Genomic DNA, 13,086 nt, shown 5'->3' with positions numbered 1-13,086 from the left:
CAAGGCCACCCCATGTCCCCAAGGGAACCCCTACCCTGATCCGGGACACCCTTCAGGGCAAACCAGCACAGCCCCCACTTGTGCACCAGGCCTCTATCCTATCTAATCCTATCTAATAAAAGAATAATATGAAAATTGACCATGACTCCAAAACACAAGATGGCTGCCCCCATGTGGTCAAAGATGGCTGCCCCCATGTGGACACAACATGGCCACCACAAGATGGCCAGCAGGAGAGGGCAGTTGGGAGGGATCAGGCCAGCAGGGGAGGGCAGTTGGGAGGGTCCAGGCCTGCAAGGGAGGGCAGTTGGGGGCAATCAAGCCTGCAGGGGAGGGCAGTTAGGGGTGTCCAGGCCAGCAGAGGAGGGAAGTTGGGGGCAACTGGGCCTGCAGGGAAGGGCAGTTGGGACCCAGGCATGCAGGGCAGAGCAGTTGGGGGGGAGGGAACCAGGCCTGCAGGGGAGGGCAGTTGGAGGTGACCAGGCCTGCAGGGGAGGGCAGTTAGGGGCAAACAGGTTGGCAGGGGAGCAGTTAGGTATCAATCAGGCTGGCAGGGGAGTGGTTAGGGGGTGACCAGGCAGAATCGGTTAGGGCTAATCAGGAAAGCAGGCAGGTGAACAGTTGGGAGCCAGCAGTTCTGGATTGTGAGAGGGATGTCCGGCTGCCCATTTAACCCCGATCCTACCAGGTAGGATCAGGCCTAAACAGGCAGTCGGACAACCCTCTAGGGGTCCCAGATTGGAGAGGGTGCAGGCTGGGCTGAGGGACACACACCCCCATGCACAAATTTCATGCACCAGGCCTCTAGTGTTATCATAAAAGGTCAGAGTTCCTTGCTTTTTACAACCACATAGTATTCAATTGTGTAAATGTACTATGGCTCCCCCCCCCCCCCCCGAAATCTACTGAAGGGCATTTAGGTTGTTTCCCGATCTTGGTTATTTTAAATAGTGCTGCAACAAACATAGATGTGCATATGTACTTTCTGATTGGTGTTCCAGGATTCTTAGGGCATATACCCTGAAGTGGGATTGCTGGGTCAAAAGGCAGTTTCATTTTTAATTTTTCTGAGGAAAGTTTTTAGTGTTTTCAACAGTGGCTGTATCAGCCTGCATTCACATCAATAGTGCACTAAGGTTCCATCTTCTCTTCATCCTTGCCAGCATTTCTTGTTTGTTGATTTATTGATAGTAGCTATTTAACTAGGTAAGGTGATACCTCATTGTAGTTTTAATTTTCATCTCCCAGATGATTAGTGACCTGTAGCATTTTTTCATATGTCTCTTGGCCATCTGTATGTCCTCCTTGGAGAAGTATCCAAGTCATTTGCCCATTTTTTTAATGAGATTGTATGTCTTCCTGCTGTTGATTTGTATAACTTCCTTACAAATTGGAGATTAAACCCTTATAAGGTGAATCATTGGCAAATATGTTCTCCCATACAGTGGCTTTCCTTTTTGCTTTGTTGATGGTTTCTTTTTTTATGCAGAAGCTTCTTCATTTGATGAAGTCCCATTTGTTTATTTTTTTCCTATGTTTGCCTTGCTCTTGGAGACATATTGGCGAACATATTGCTCTGAAAGATGTCTTGGATTTACTGCCTATGTTTTCTTGTATAATTTTTATGGTTTCACAACTTACACCATACCATCTTCCTGCTTTGTCAAATAGTAATTGAGCATAAAGGCCTGGGTTGATTTCTTGGTTCTCTGTTCTGTTCTATTGATCTATATGCCTGTTCTATGCAAATATCAGGCTGTTTTGATTACCATGGCTTCGTAGTATAGTTTGATATTTGGTATTGTGAACCCTCCAACTTTTTTCTTCTTTCTCAAGATTGTTGAGAAGCCATTTAGGGTCCTTTTTGATTTCATATATATCTTTGAAATATTTGTTCCAGATCTGTAAAATATGCCTTTGGTATTTTATAGGGATGTGTTCAATCTGTAGATTGCTTTTGGTAGCATGAACATTTTAATGATATCAATTTTTCCAATCAATGAATATTGGTATATGCTTCCACTTGTTTCTATCTTCCTCTATTTATTTTTTCAATGTCCCATAGTTTTTCTGAGTACACATCTTTTACCTCTTGGTTAAGTTTATTCCCAGGTATCTTATTTTTGTTGTTGGTGGTGATGCTCTTTCAATGACAGGAACAGATCAATAAATGTCTCAAAGTGACTGGGATCCACCTCCACCCTTTCCATCTGTCAGACTTAGTCACTGAAAACGCTATTTCTGAAAGGGCTTATGGCAGCATCGAGAAAATAGTACCTCTAGACTTGTAAGAGAGAGGTGCTATTCAGATTCAGGGGAGATGGTGGGTGTTTCCTCCCATCCCATAGCCACAGGTCTGACCTCAATAGAGATGTGCATCTCCTAGGCACGTGGATAGGGTCTGCTGGAAGCCGGGCATTTCTATGAGCTCTTCCATGAGGGGGAAGCCAAAGTTAGGTTCCTGGGAAGGTGGAAGGGATGGCCACACTCAAATCCAATCACTGACACCCCCAGAGGCTGCCCAAACCCATAGTCCTGGATTCTGCTGCTGCCTCCTAATTGTTGCTGGGAGGGGCTTGTGCTTCTCAGAAGAAATGGACGCTGCAGTACCAGGGTGGTATTGTGGTGAGATGACCCAGCACAGGTACACTGGCAGCCACTCTCCCACATCTCTCCCCAATGCCTCCCTCCACAGACTCTCCTCAGGGGACTACATTCTGCACTGTCCTCACTCTGCCAAAGCCCTGGGTGATTGGCTGTGAACAATAATCTTATGCTCTGGTTCTTTTTAAACAAGCGTCTTTGTCACCAGCATGGTCCCTCTCTCCCTGGTTGGTGCAAGCCCTGCAGATTTTCACCAATGGGTGACACCTGGCTGCTGTTCCCACCTCTGGCACTTCGGGCTGGGGAGCCCAGCCGGAGGACCGGGTCTCACTCCTCTCTGTGGGAAACCCTGCAATGGAGATATCCCTCCTCACCCTCAGCCTGCTGACCATGGGTGTGGGCCCAGCCCCTCTTACAAACCCACCCTTCCTACCAGTTTGAACGTATTTTATTCTTTCCTTGTTTAAAAGTCTCCTCTTCAGCCCTAGCTGGTGTGGTTCAGTTGATTGGAGCATCGTCCCATATGTTGAAAGGTCCAGGGTTTGATTCCAGTCAGGGCATATACCCTGGTCTGGGCATGTGTGAGAGGGAACTGATTGATGTTTCTCTCTCACATCAATGTTTCTCTCTCCCTCTCCCTTCTTCTCTCTCTCTAAAATCAATAAAACCGTGTCTTCAGGTGAGGACTTAGAAAAAGAAAATGAAATTTTAAAATAAATGAATAAATAAAAATATTTTCTTTAGCTTGTCTTTAGTTAGTAATTCAGGGTGAATGTTATCCAGTTTAGTTTTATTTCCAGTTTGGTTCTGCGAGAAGGTGTGAGAAAGATCCACCTACTCCACTGCTACCTTGAACTACCAGCTCTTTTCGTTGTTTTGATTGGGTGTTTTCTGCTTTCTTAACTTCCAAATCTATAATTTGATTCTCTGCTTCATGTACTCCACTGTTGATTTTCTGTGATGCATTCTTCATTTTAGATAGTTTATTCTAATTTCTGAATGGTTCTTTTTTATATTTTCTAACTCTGTTTTTATGTTTCCTATCTCTTTGTTGAAATTCTAAGTCCATATACTCTTTTCCTAAGTTCATTGACTATCCTTTAACCCATATTTAAATTCTGCATTTAGTAAACTGCTTTTACCTATTTTGTTCAGTTCTTTTTCTGGGCCATATTTATGTATCCTCATTTTGGCAGCCTCTCTGTGTTTGTTTCTATGTATTAGGTGGAGATGCTGCATCCCCAGGGCTTGGTAAAAGGGCCTAATTTAGAAGATGTATAGTGGCAGACCTTCTCTGATAATCAGAGGTGGGAACTCCAATTGTGACCCCTGTTTAGGATTTGTGCACCCCCTTATTGTAGTTGAGCCTTGATTGTTGTTGGCACTTCAATGGGAAGAATTTACCCTCAGGCTGATTGGCTGCAAGGACTGACAACCATGCAGGGACTGACCCCATGATACAGGACTTACTTCAGCAAGTGTCTGGTGCCTGCTGAGTCCACCCTTTGAGTATGTCTTTGTGGAGAATGTTGGGTGGTTCATTGATGTAGTCTGACATTATCCACTAGATACTCTGGCTCTGGGGCCTCCAAAGAGGTACAGGCCAAGGTCGGCCTCTGCCTATGTTCTGTCCAGGGCCAACGGGCATCAGATACAAAATGATCTGCAAATGGCTGCTACTTGTGCTGGCTTTGGAGGTGCCCAGATGAGGCCAACTTGCAAACCAAGGCCAGCTGTTGGGCATTTGGCCATGCAGCATGTAAGAGCATGCTGAGGAAAGATGCTGTTTAAGAGATTTTAAGAAAGTCCAAAGCATGAGCCAATACAGACCTTTTGTATGGAAAAGCCACTGGAAAAGGATTTGATGGGTCCACAAGTTGGGTAGGGTGGGGTCTCTGGGAATTACTAGGGCAGAGTGAACACCTTAGCCGGGTTAATGGACACTCAGATATGACACCTGCTTTCTGGACTCAGAAAAAAAAAAACAATGATCTCCACCAGCTCTTCTGTCCTGGAGAAAGCTGCACCCCCAGTGTTCACCTGATGTCAGATAATTCAATTCTTTCCCATGTGTCCCTGCTTCCCCGATGTGGAATGTCCTGCAAGTGAGTTTGAGTAAGTCTGTGTGTGGGCCCTTTAAGATGAACTGCCTGGGATACCAACAGCCCTCCGTCACACTCAGCCACAATCTCCACTGTTTTTTACAGCCATAAGTTATGGATACTTCCCTTCCTGGTACTGGATCCCTGGTGTAAAGCTAGGACCCCTCTCTCCTCTGGGGCAACCTCGGCTACTGAAATATTTTTCCTAATTTTTGCCACCACAGATAGTTGTGGGCCCAGTTTTGTTCTGTGTCACTACCCATCCTGCTCTCAATGTAGCTCCTTTTTTATATCCCTAGTTGTAGGACTTCTCTTCAGCTAGATTTCAGGTGGTTCTGAATGATGGTTGTTCTGTAGTTTAGTTTTAATTTTGATGTTATTAAGAAAGGATGCAAGTTGTATTTACCTACTCTGCCATATTCTTTTTATTCTTACTTCACTGTGTTTAAAGCATATCTTTATAGAATAGCTCTTCAAATAATGGGTGGCATATTAATATTAAAATAAGGCATAGTTATATAAATGGTCATATAAAACACTTCATTTGGACTTTGTGAAGTTCTGAAAGAAAATCCTTGGTGTGTAGCTTTCTTCTGTAAGAGCTTAAAAATATTTTTACTAGGTGTTTAAGATATCTGCGGTTTAAGAATACTAAAAGAATATATTACATTATGGGTAGGGCTGACTATAAAGAAGTGGAAATCTCTGTATATCAGAGAAAAGTAAAAAATATCAGGATAAATATTTTAAAATTATTTTAAATATTTATGTTAATTAAAATAAAAAGTACTCTTAGAAAAAATTGTCTTACTTATTTTCTAGCCCTTCTTATTACTAAAAAGATGATTCTATTTGAAATGAATGGAAGACTTTGTGAGGTGCCAATTTAAATGGAAAGTTGAATTCAATCAATGGCTGTCACTTAGCATGCCTGGATAGTAAGCATGTCTGGACTGTTTAAAACTACTATTGTTTATCCTCCAAAATAATGACTTACACATTATTCACATGCATAATTAAAAGAGTTATATTAAATCCTGGGTATACTATGTAGTATTTGCATTACCATATGTGAGGTACCCTTAAACTTTGTTATTAAATGCATCATTGCTCTTTATAATACCTACTAGAGGTCCGGTGCACGAAATTCGTGCACGAGTGTGTGGGGGGGTGTCCCTTGGTCCAGCCTGCACCCTCTCCAAACTGGGACCCCTTGAGAGATATCCGACTGCCCGGGATCAGGCCTAAACGGGTAGCCGGACATCCCTCTCACAATCCAGGACTGCTGGCTCCCAACTGCTCGCCTGCCAGCCTTATCACCCTGTAACCACTCCCCTGCCAGCCTGATTGATGCCTAACTGATCCCCTGCCAGCCTGTTTGCCCCTAACTGCCCTCCCCTGCAGGCCTGGTCATCCCCAACTGCCCTCCCCTGCAGGCCCGGTCGCCCCCAACTTCCCTCCTCTGCCGGCCTGGTAACCCCTAACTGCCTCCCCTGCAGGCTTGATCGCCACCAACTGCCCTCCCTTGTAGGCCTGGTCCCTCCCAACTACCCTCCCCTGCTGGCCTGATCGCCCACAACTGCCCTCCCCTGTAGGCCTGGTCCCTCCCAACTGCCCTCCCCTGATGGCCATCTTGTGGTGGCCATGTTGTGTCCACATGGGGGCAGCCATCTTTTACCACATGGGGGCAGCCATCTTGTGTGTTGGAGTGATGGTCAATCTGCATATTACTCTTTTATTAGATAGGATAGAGGCCTGGTGTTTGGGTGGGGGCTGGCTGGTTTGCCCTGAAGGGTGTCCCGGATCAGGGTGGGGGTTCCCTTGGGGCATGGGGCGGCCTGGGTGAGGGGCCTGTGGTGGTTTGCAGACCTGCCACGCCCCCCAGCAACCCAAGCAGAGGCCCTGAGATCTGGGATTTATTTATTTTCTATAATTGAAACTTTGTAGCCTTGAGCGGAGGCCAGGGCTTGCCAGGAAGTTGGGCTTTCTCCATTGCTGGGGAAACCCAAGCCTCCTGCTCACTCTGTGGCTGCAGCCATTTTTGTTGGGATTTATTTATCTTCTATAATTGAAACTTTGTAGCCTTGAGTGGAGGCCTGGGCCAGCCAGGGTGTGCAGGAAGCTTGGCTTCCTCCATTGCTGGGGAAACCCAAGCCTCCTACTCACTCCGTGGCTGCAGCCATCTTGGTTTGGTTAATTTGCATAATCGCTCCTCATTGGCTGGCGGGCGTGGCTTGTGGGTGTAGCGGATGTACAGTCAATTTGCATATTACTCTTTTATTAGATAGGATATAATAGTTGTTGGTGGTGGTTTTTTGAGGGTTACATGGAATGGCCTATGAACAGCATGTCACATGCAAACCTAGGTTGCCTGACCTTTAGTGGATTGGTCTCCAATTCTTTCTCTGACCTCAAAGCTTTGACTAGATATCCAATTGGATTAAATTGTGAGCATAGTACATTAACCAACTCTGTGTTTTTCAAATACTTTGATTATATATACCCTTATATATGCTCAGGAAATCTAAGCACTTTGGGAAAAAGAATTGATGAGCACATTTGAAAGTGAGTAGTTTCTTATCCTTTTGTAAATAAAGATCAAAGATAAAAGGGATAAACAGGAACACAGAATTTTGAAATATGTTAAGACTAGAGGCCCAATGCACGAAATTCATGCAAGAGTAGGCCTTCCTTCCTCTGGCTGCCAGCACTAGCTTCCCTCTGGCACCCAGTACCCGGGCTTCCCTTGCAGCCCCGGCTTCATCTGGAAGGTTGTCCAGAAGGACGCCCGGTCAATTAACATATTATGCTTTTATTATTATAGATAATTACAATAGTAGCTTCATACACTTGGTACCAGGGAGTAATAGGATGAGAAGCATCAGGGTTAGCTGACCATGATGGACACTCTCCATAAACTGCTTTTGAAGGTAAGAGGCTTTTTTTTATATATATATACCAATTGTAAGGTGCAAAGAGGTGTCTGAGAGAATCATGGCACTGCAGACCAAAAAAAGGCTGCCACTACAATATAAATTCTAGTCATTTACACATTCTAGGAGAAAATGCCTTGGTGGCTATCAATCGGGTTGTGTTTAGGATCCTATAAGATGAAAATGGACTACACTTGAAAATTGTAAGAGAAAAATAGTCTACTTATGACAAGGGCATACCCAAATATGTCTTATTTCTATATGGTTATGCTGCACCTCCCAAAACCCCTGGGTTAACAAAGGAGTTATGATTGCTGTTTTTGGTGTAAGGCCATGTTTCTGGAGAACCAGGGTGGGAAGAGGTGGGGCCTTGCCTCCCTCACCATGCTCTCTCTTAGAGGTGAGAAACCTAAGAGGCTGAGAGGGTGATGATATTACTAGATGTAAACAGAGTTAGGTAAGAAAGAGTCTTCATCTCCAAGGGGAGGATAGGGGGCCCAGACAACTGGAAGAATCGGTTGAGACTAAGAAGTTAGGCAGGAACTTCAGTTACAAGGCTTGGGTGGATCCCAACAGACTGAACTCACTCCAAACTGTCACACTCTACTCTTTGACCAGCTATGGCAGTGGTCAGCAAACTGTGGCTTGCGAGCCACATGCCGCTCTTTGGTCCCTTGAGTGTGGCTCTTCCACAAAATACCACATCCTGGGTGAGTCTATTTTAAAGAAGTGGCATTAGAAGAAGTTTAAGTTTAAAAAATTTGGCTCTCAAAAGAAATTTCAATCGTTGTACTGTTGATATTTGCCTCTGTTGACTAATGAGTTTGCTGACCACTGAGATATGGTATGGTAGAGGTAGTATGTGGAATCTACTGTCTAATATTCTCTGACTCAGGGTTAATTGCCTTTATTTCTGGGGAGCTGCCAATAGTTTGGACAGATCTTGCTGTTACCTGGGGTTTACTCTTTGGGTTTCCACTGGCTGATCCCTCATTCCTTCCTTCTAGGTTTCTTAGATGTGATGTTAAAATTAAGCTAGAATAAGTTTTGTGAAGTGTCAGAGTCTTACTTTTCAGGGGATCTGATAACTTAACTACCCAGTGATCTTTGTGTTGCTCTAATAAACTCTTAAGAAAATGTAAAAAAAAAAAAATATGAACATCTTCACAAAATTTAAGCTTATTTAAAACATTTTCCTCTTATGTTTAAATATTGTATTTGCAAATAGTGTATATGTTAAAGTTTTAAAGTACTGACATTTTAAAATAATGTTATATGACTTTTAAATGTGTACAGTGGAATAACATTGCATAGTAATTAAACACCTATAATCATTCACTTAGAAATAATCTTTTAAAAGTCATAAATTTTGTAGTGTTTAATTTTCTCCTTACCTTGTATTTCTCTTCACAGGCAATTTTTCCTAATGTAATATAATTTTATCATTGGAATCATTTTATGTATCACTGTTTTATGCATTTATTCCATAAAATATGTTTATATATTTAAATTTAGATGCTTGTATTTCTTGTGATTAAAAAATTTTAATCATTTTTTTCTTTATTAATTAAGCTATCCTATATAATAAAGAGGTAATATGCAAATTGACCGTCACTTCAACACACAAGATGGCCGCCCCCATGTGGTCAAAGATGGCCACCCCCATGTGGACACAACATGGTCACCACAAGATGGCCAGCAGGGGAGGGCATTTGTGGGCAATCAGGCCAGCAGGGGAGGGCAGTTGGGAGGGACCAGGCCTGCAGGGGAGGACAGTTGGGGGAGACCAGGCCTACAGGGGAGGGCAGATGGTATACCCTAACTTTATCACTTCCTGAATAATGTTCATTTTTGTTATATATTTTAATAGACAAATATTTCCCCCAAAGGAAATAACTTTGTCATCTAGACTACATACTTACATACAGTTTATTTTACCTTTAGGCCTTCAGACTCTACTCCTTTACATTAACACCTTTTCCCCACCCATTTCAGTGGGCTTGTTTCATACATTTGTAATATGGTTGAATTATTTGTCACAATTTGGACTCATTTGTGCTATAAAGTTCTTAGCACTTAACAAATGCATTATGTCAAATAGTCACCATTAGAGTATTTGGTAAAATAGCTTTGCTGCCCTAAAATTAATACTCAGTGCTTTAACAACTCAACATTTTCTGTCTCTGTAAATTACTAATACTTTCTATTATAATAACAGTTTTTCCTGTCCAGAATGTCATATAATTTAAATAATATTTTATATAACGTTTGAAATGTTCTTCTCTTACTTAGCAATATGCATGTAAGGTGCCTCTGTGTCATTTCATGACTTGATAGCTGTTTTATTTTTAATTACTGAAGATATTCCATTTTATGGATGTACCACAATTTTTTTATCCACTTACATACTATTTCACATTATAAACATTTGGCTACAGATTACTCTGTGGACATACACATACATTTTTAATTTATGAGTTAGTACCTTAAAGTATGATTGGTGGATCATAGGCTGTGTAAGAACTGCCAAATTTTCTTCCAATGTGGCTACACTATTTGCATTTCCATCAGAAAGTTATTATATTTCTTTTTTTAAAATCCCCACCCAAAGATATTTTCCCATTGATTTTTAGAGAGAGTGGGAGAGGGAAAGACAGAGAGAAATATTGATGTGAGAGAAACACATTGATTGGTTACCTCCTGCACAAGAGCTCGACCAGGGCCAGGGCCCAGGAGGAGCCTGCAACCAAGGCACATGCCCTTAACTGGAATCAAACCCTGGACCCTTCAGTCTGCAGGCTGACACTCTATCCACTGAGCCAAACCAACTGGGGCAGAAAGTTATGATACTTTTTGTACTCCAACTCCTTGCTAGCAATTGGTACAATGAGAAATTTAGATTCTAGTCAATATTTACATAATTGTATACACTGTTGTTTTAATATTCAACTTCTTAATGACAGATGATTGAACATCTTTTCATATTTTTATTTGCCATTAATATATTTATATTTGGTGAGATGTCTATTCAAAATGTTTGCCCATTTTTAAATTCAAGTGTTTATTTTCTTATTGTTGAGTTTTAAGTGCCTTTTGTAGTTTAGGTACAAAAACTTTATCAGATATGTCTTTTACAAATATTTCCACTCAGTTTCCAACTTATCTTTTGAATCTCGTTTTCCCTCCATGGCTTTAATGAAATATATTTCATATAACGTACAATTCACCCAGTTAAGTATATAGTTTAATGATTTGGGGGGATACATTTCATTATTTTATTAAGATTTCATAGGAATTTACAACATAATATTTTTATTTTAACTTTTTAAAGTGTGCAATTCAGTAGCATGAATTATATTCTCAATAGTGCAATCATAAATCTTAGAAGAATCCATAGGCAGCAAAATATCAGACATATGTCATAGCAATATATTTACTGATATAGCTCCTAGGGCAATGGAAACTAAAGAGAAAATAAACAAATGGGACTACATCAAAATAAAAAGCTTCTGCACAGCAAAAGAAACCATCAACAAAATAACAAGAAAGCCCACTGCATGGGAGAACATATTTGCCAATGTTATCTCCGATAAGGGTTTAATCTCCAAAATTAACAGAAAATTCATACAACTTAACAAAAGGAAGATAAACAATCTAATCAAAAAATGGGCGAAGGACCTAAATAAACACTTTTTGAAAGAGGACGTAAGGAAGGCCAAGAGACATGAAAACATGCTCAAATTCACTAATCATCTGAGAGATGCAAATTAAAACAACAATGAGGTACCATCTCACACCTGTCAGAATGGCTATCATCAACAAATCAACAAACGACAAGTGCTGCTGAGGATGTGGAGAAAAAGGAACACTTGTGCACTGCTGGTGGGAATGCAGAATGGTGCAGCCACTGTGGAAAACAGTATGGAGTTTTCTCAAAAAACTAAAAATGGAACTCCCATTTGACCCAGTAATCCCACTTCTAAGAATATATCCCAAGAAACCAGGAACACCAATCAGAAAGGACGTATGCACCCCTATGTTCATAGCAGCACAATTTACAATAGCTAAGATTTGGAAACAGCCTAAATGCCCATCAGCAGATCAGTGGATTAGAAAACAGTGGTACATCTACACAATGGAATACTAAACTGCTATAAAAAAGAAGGAACTTTTACCATTTGCAACAGCATGGATGGAACTGGAGAGCATTATGCTAAGCGAAATAAGCCAGTTGGAGAAAGAAAAACATCACATGGTCTCACTCATTTGTGGGATATAATGAACAAGATAAAATGATGAACAAAAATAGATCCAGAGACAGAAAAACACCAAACAGACCATCAAACCTCAGAGGGAAGGCAGGGGAGGGGTGGTGTGGGGAGAAGAAAGAGATCAACCAAAGGACTTGTATGCATGCATACAAGTATGTATCATAAACAATGGACAGGGACACTGGGGCGGTGGAGGCTTGTCCTGGAGTGTGGAAGTGGCTGGGGAGGGTTCTTTGGGGGGGTAAAAGAGATATATGTAATGCTTTAAATAATAAAAAATACAAATAAATAAATATATATTGTACATATGAAAAAAAAATAGTGCAGTCATCAGCACTATCAATTTGCAATTATTTCATTACCCAAATAAAAACACTATTACTGTTCAGCAATAACTCTTTATCCTCACACCCAAATCCCTGAAATCTCTATTATCTCTTTTAGTGTCTACAAATATAGCTCTATATTGTATATAAATTCAATCTTATATAGGTCATTTTCTGTCTTTCTAACTTAAAACAATTCCCTTGATGTTTATTCATGTTGTAGTATGTATCAGAATTTATTTTTATCACTGAATAATATTTCATTGTATGTGTATTTTACATTTTGTTCATACTCTTATTCCCTTATGGGTGGTCAGGTTGTGAGGAGATAGAAGAGGGCTAGGTAGTCACAGATGGGACCATGGGAGGGAAAGTAGAACAGAAAAGTCCAAGAAAACAGGACCTTGTAAACATGGAGAGGATGCAGCTTGCTGAGTTCTGTTCAGAACAGCTTGCTGACCATATCTTGTTCTGAGTAAAACCACAGAGACAGACAAAATGGCCTAGAACTGAACCCAGATGGCAGGAGTTGCTAAGGCAACCGGGCTAGGCTGGAAAAGTGACATCACCTCAGACCTGAAGTGGCAGTCCTCGATCAGGTCCATCCCATCAGTGGGAACTTGAATTTTAAAATGTATAGACGTTGCTAAGGCAGATTTTTTTGAAAGAGCCAATCAGAAGCCAGGAAAACATATATATACTCCTAGACAAATCATTTTAACTGGACACCTGCTTGGGCCCCCACCCTGCTGCTGCCTGCTGCCAGGAGTCCCTCTATCTCTCAATAAACTTTGCTTCCACTTACCATCTTTGTCCATTCTTCGATTTTGAGAGACAATGAATTCAGACC

The sequence above is a fragment of the Plecotus auritus genome (assembly GCF_963455305.1).
Source record: "Plecotus auritus genome assembly, chromosome: 5".
Taxonomy (NCBI): Eukaryota; Metazoa; Chordata; class Mammalia; order Chiroptera; family Vespertilionidae; genus Plecotus; species Plecotus auritus.
The sequence above is the reverse complement of the archived record's forward strand: the minus strand, read 5'-3'. Positions refer to the sequence as shown.